The sequence below is a fragment of the Anolis sagrei genome, chromosome 1 (genome assembly GCF_037176765.1).
Source record: "Anolis sagrei isolate rAnoSag1 chromosome 1, rAnoSag1.mat, whole genome shotgun sequence".
NCBI lineage: Eukaryota > Metazoa > Chordata > Lepidosauria > Squamata > Dactyloidae > Anolis > Anolis sagrei.
In genome coordinates, this window is record NC_090021.1 from 343983897 (window position 1) to 343989482 (window position 5586).

Genomic DNA, 5586 nt, shown 5'->3' on the forward strand with positions numbered 1-5586 from the left:
GTGTGAAAAAGATCTTGGAGTCCTCGTGGACAGGAAGTTAAACATGAGCCAGGAATGTGATGTGGCGGCAAAAAAAGCCAATGGGATTTTGGCCTGCATCAAGAGGAGCCTAGTGTCTAGATCTAAGGAAGTAATGCTACCCCTCTATTCTGTTTTGGTTAGACCACATCTGGAATATTGTGTCCAATTCTGGGCACCACAATTCAAGAGAGATGTTGACAAGCTGGAATGTGTCCAGAGGAGAGCGACTAAAATGATAAAAGGTCTGGAGAACAAGCCCTATGAGGAGCGGATTAAGGAGCTGGGCATGTTTAGCCTGAAGAAGAGAAGGCTGAGAGGAGATATGATAGCCATGTATAAATATGTGAGAGGAAGCCACAGGGAGGAGGAGGGAGCAAGCTTCCTTTCTGTTTCTCTGGTGACTTGGATGCAATGGAACAATGGCTTCAAACTACAAGAGAGGAGATTCCACCTGAACATGAGGAAGAACTTCCTTACTGTGACAGCCGTTCAGCAGTGGAACTCCCTGCCCCGGAGGGAGTGTGGTGGAGGCTCCTTCTTTGGAAGCTTTGAAACAGAGGCTGGATGGCCATCTGTCAAGGGTGATTTGAGTGCAATGTTCCTGCTTCTTGGCAGAATGGGGTTGGACTGGATGATGGCCCATGAGGTCTCTTCCCACTCTTTGATTCTAGGATTCTATGGTTCTATGTTGGAATTCAACCCCACACTGAATCTCAAAACAGAACTGTGCACACCCCTTGAAATCAATGCCGAGTGACCTGGATCCCTCTCTTCTGGGCCTGCTGTCATCCCTTTTTCCACCCACCAGACTAGTGCCAGGATATTCTAATTTCTTTTTCTTGCACTGCTAGTTTGTATGAATTTATTTAAGCCATGCATTTTGCAATCAGGTAGCTTCCCCAGGTTGCAGCCATAGGGCCAGCAACCTGGCAAACATCATTAGAGTCTTTAGACCCACCCCTTTCCCCAAGGTTTTGGAGGCAAAGGAGGACTTTTGTTCAGTCTCACTGTTTGGAGCCTAAGAGCAGAATGTGTGGGTTTCTCTATCCCACCTGCACAAAGGCTTCACTACTCACAGATCTGCTGGGGGAGTAAAGGGATAGTTCCATCAACCCTTGTGAGCCCCTTTGCCTCTTCTTTGTGGAGAGAAAAAGCAGGGCCATAACAATAACAATAAAAGGGGAGCTGCTCCACCGACAGGCTCTAACAGACCTCAGAGTCCCAATGGTGAATCGTAGAATCATAGAATCAAAGAGTTGGAAGAGACCTCATGGGCCATCCAGTCCAACCCCATTCTGCCAAGAAGCAGGAATATTGCATTCAAATCACCCCTGACAGATGGCCATCCAGCCTCTGCTTCAAAGCTTCCAAAGAAGGAGCCTCCACCACACTCTGGGGCAGAGAGTTCCATTGCTGAACGGCTCTCACAGTCAGGAAGTTCTTCCTCATGTTCAGATGGAATCTCCTCTCTTGTAGTTTGAAGCCATTGCTCCATTGCGTCCTAGTCTCCAAGGAAGCAGAAAACAAGCTTGCTCCCTCCTCCTCCCTGTGGCTTCCTCTCACATATTTATACATGGCTATCATATCTCCTCTCAGCCTTCTCTTCTTCAGGCTAAACATGCCCAGTTCCCTAAGCCGCTCCTCATAGGGCTTGTTCTCCAGACCCTTGATCATTTGAGTCGCCCTCCTCTGGACACATTCCAGCTTAGAGTCAATATCTCTCTTGAATTGTGGTGCCCAGAATTGGACACAATATTCCAGATGTGGTCTAACCAAAGCAGGAGATGTCATTGTATCCGATTCCAGAAATGCTGTATAGGACCATAGGTCCCATCTGTAAAGTGTATACAGACCCAAGTACAGCTTTGGAAGAGAGCTTCCACTGCAGTTGGAGGAGCAATTCTCATGCCTACCCGCCCTATTCTTTCACACAGCATTCTTGCTTTAACGTGTAATTAAGAGATAAGCCGGTGCCTTCCAGGCGCATCCCTGAGGGTCAAGGTCACTTGAAGAGGGTTTGAAGTTCTAGTTTATTCCAGTTTCTGTGGTTTTACACCTGTTTGCTTGCTTCGTACTAGAGAGCCAATCAGAAACGTATTAGGTAATGGACAACGTGTTAAAACCAATCAAAATGTGCTTTTTGGATTTCTGTAAAACAAACGATCGCAACCCCATCTTGGGGTGTGGCAGTATTTTCCATGCCTAGAGCACAGCTGTCACCATTTGCTTTGGTTGGCAAAAAAAGGCTATCTTCAGAGAGATTCCGCTCCTTGGTGTGCTTCTTCTGTGCTGCTCTCCGAGTCAGAAGGAAACTTCTGACAGTGTGCAAAGTGCATGCCCTTCAATGGGAGCTGCCTGGCTTCACTGACGAACCTCCTTGGAAACATGGCAGCCCATGGAGAGTTGCTCGAGCTCAGAGGTGAGCCATGATGTGTTTGGAGGAATGCCAGACTCCCAGGCTTGTGGCATGATGAATATATCAAACCCATGTCCCCATTTGTATTTGGGAAGTGCAGGAGCCGAGGAGAGAAATAGCGCAACTGCAGGTGTGCTGTCGCGTGCTGGGCCTGAAATAATGCCTGTTTACTAGGCTTGGGTAACTACGGAAAAAATTGGTTCTAAACTCGTTTCGTTTTTTAAAAGAATTCCGAAATTTTTCTTTAAAAAAGTTCGAAATATACAAAATTTCGTAAAATTACGAAACAATTACGAAACAATTACGAATCGATTCGTTAATGGCGGACGCGATTGCGCAATACGTTAAAAAACCCTCCAAATGGGACAGAGGGAACTTCTGAAGCTTCCCTCTCCCTCTGTTGTTGACTGTTGGTGTGATAATTATATATTTTTTATTACTGATAAAACAAACAACAACCCTAAAACTTGCACCAGACATACGGAAATAATAACGAAACAATTTCGAAACGATTTCGAAATGATTTCGAAACAATTACGAAACAATTACGAAATAAATTGAAAAATTCGTTTCGATTTTTAGTTGCTCCTGCATGGCTCAATATCGGATTGTAAGCTAATTTAAATACGAATCAATAACGAATTACAAAATTAACGAACGAAACCGCCCAGCCCTACTGTAAACCCTATAAAAATGTCTCTGATCTTTGTAATGGTATGCTCTGTAGGTGAATGATTGCTACATTGCATCCTTTTCAGCTGAATCGCTAATAAAACCACCTCGGTGCCGCTTCTTCGACTTTGGTGAGATTTATTTTGAATTTTTGAATTTTAATATAATTGCTGAAATCAGGCTTCTCTAGCTCGCCAAAGTAGCGATCCCTCTTTGGTGAGTTCCCAGGGTCCCTCCTCCTGGGGAATCATAGAATCATAGAATCAAAGAGTTGGAAGAGACCTCCTGGGCCATCCAGTCCAACCCCATTCTGCCAAGAAGCAGGAATATTGCATTCAAAGCACCCCTGACAGATGGCCATCCAGCCTCTGCTTAAAAGCTTCCAAAGAAGGAGCCTCCACCACACTCTGGGGCAGAGAGTTCCACTGCTGAACGGCTCTCCCAGTCAGGAAGTTCTTCCTCATGTTCAGATGGAATCTCCTCTCTTGGAGTTTGAAGCCATTGTTCCATTGCGTCCTAGTCTCCAAGGAAGCAGAAAGGAAGCTTTCTCCCTCCTCCTCCCTGTGGCTTCCTCTCACATATTTATACATGGCTATCTTATCTCCTCTCAGCCTTCTCTTCTTCAGGCGAAACATGCCCAGTTCCCTAAGCCGCTCCTCATAGGGCTTGTTCTCCAGACCCTTGATCATTTTAGTCGCCCTCCTCTGGACACATTCCAGCTTGTCAATATCTCTCTTGAATTGTGGTGCCCAGAATTGGACACAATATTCCAGGTGTGGTCTAACCAAAGTGGAATGGAGCATAGGGAGCATTACTTCCTTAGATCTAGACACACTAGGCTCCTCTTGATGCAGGCCAAAATCCCATTGGCTTTTTTTGCCGCCACATCACATTCCTGGCTCATGTTTAACTTGTTGTCCACGAGGACTCCAAGATCTTTTTCACACGTACTGCTCTCGAGCCAGGCATCATTGTCCCCCATTCTTTAGGAATCCCCAACTTTAGGAAGACCCTCCTAAAGTTCCTATCGACTTCAGGGTCATAAATTTCCTGTAACAAAGTGAGAGAGAAAACTTACTTCCCCTTTTAACAACTTTGGGACAATAAACATTTATTGTTTCCTGAGGATACATTCCTGCCATAAGGCTCCTTCTTCGCATTCACCACACACACGTATGTCCACAGAATCATAGAAGAGTCATGACAGGACTCAAAAATGGTTTTGAAGAGCAAGTATTCAAAAAACAAAAACAAATAGTCTAGATGGAGGAATTCAAAGATATAGCTGTGTTCATCTGGAATATCAGCATGCAAAATCAGTTGAAAACCATATAAAACAGAATAAGCAGACGAAAAGAATACATAAAAAATTAAACCCATGTACAGATACAGATTGGAAAGACCCCACTTAGACCCCCGTGGCTATAATACAAAACCACGTTTTTGCTGAAAACAGGAATGGCTTTCAGACATCTCAAGTATTGTTGCCTCCCAAAGAAGGTTTCGGATAGTTCAATGTATTGTCGAAGGCTTTCATGGCTGGAATCACTGGGTTTTTGTAGGTTTTTTCGGGCTATATGGCCATGTTCTAGAGGCATTTTCTTCTGATGTTTTGCCTGCATCTATGGCAAGCATCCTCAGAGGTAGTGAGGTCTGTTGGAACTAGGAAAAAGGGTTTATATATCTGTGGAATGACCAGGGTGGGACAAAGGACTCTTGTCTGCTGGAGCCAGGAGTGAATGTTTCAACTAACCACCTTATTAGCATTTGATGCTAATCAAGTCTACCGTATCCCATGCAGCTGTGGACAAGTCTCCATAGGGACCACCAAACACAGCATTGCCCAACCACGAATCAAGGAACATGGAAGGCACTGCAGACTACTTCAACCAGAGAAGTCAGCCATAGCAAAACACCTGATGAACCAATCTGGACACAGCATTTTATTTGAGAGCACAGAAATGCTGGACTACTCCAACAACCACCATGTCAGACTACACAGAAAAGCCATTGAAATCCACAAGAAGCATGTGGACAATTTCAACAGAAAGGAAGAGACCATGAAAATGAACAAAATCTGGCTCCCGGTATTAAAAAAACTCTAAAATTACAACAGCAAAACAGCAGAGAGGAAACAACCAGGCACATCTTAACACCTCTCAACAAAAGATTCCTCCAGGCACTGCCAGGCCATCAAATGCTAATCAAGGTGGTCAGTTGAAACATTCCCACCATGGTCTTTCCACAGATATATAAACCCAATGTTCCTAGTTTCCAACAGACCTCACAACCTCTGAGGATGCTTGCCATAGATGCAGGCGAAACACCAGGAGAGAATGCCTTTAGAACATGGCCATATGGCCCAAAAGAACCTACAACAATCCAATCTAGGATAGTTGTTTAGCAAAGAAGCCAAAGCTGAGTTTGTGCAGTGACCCCTGACTGTCCCAGGGCATCTGTTCCCCAGGCAGGAACTT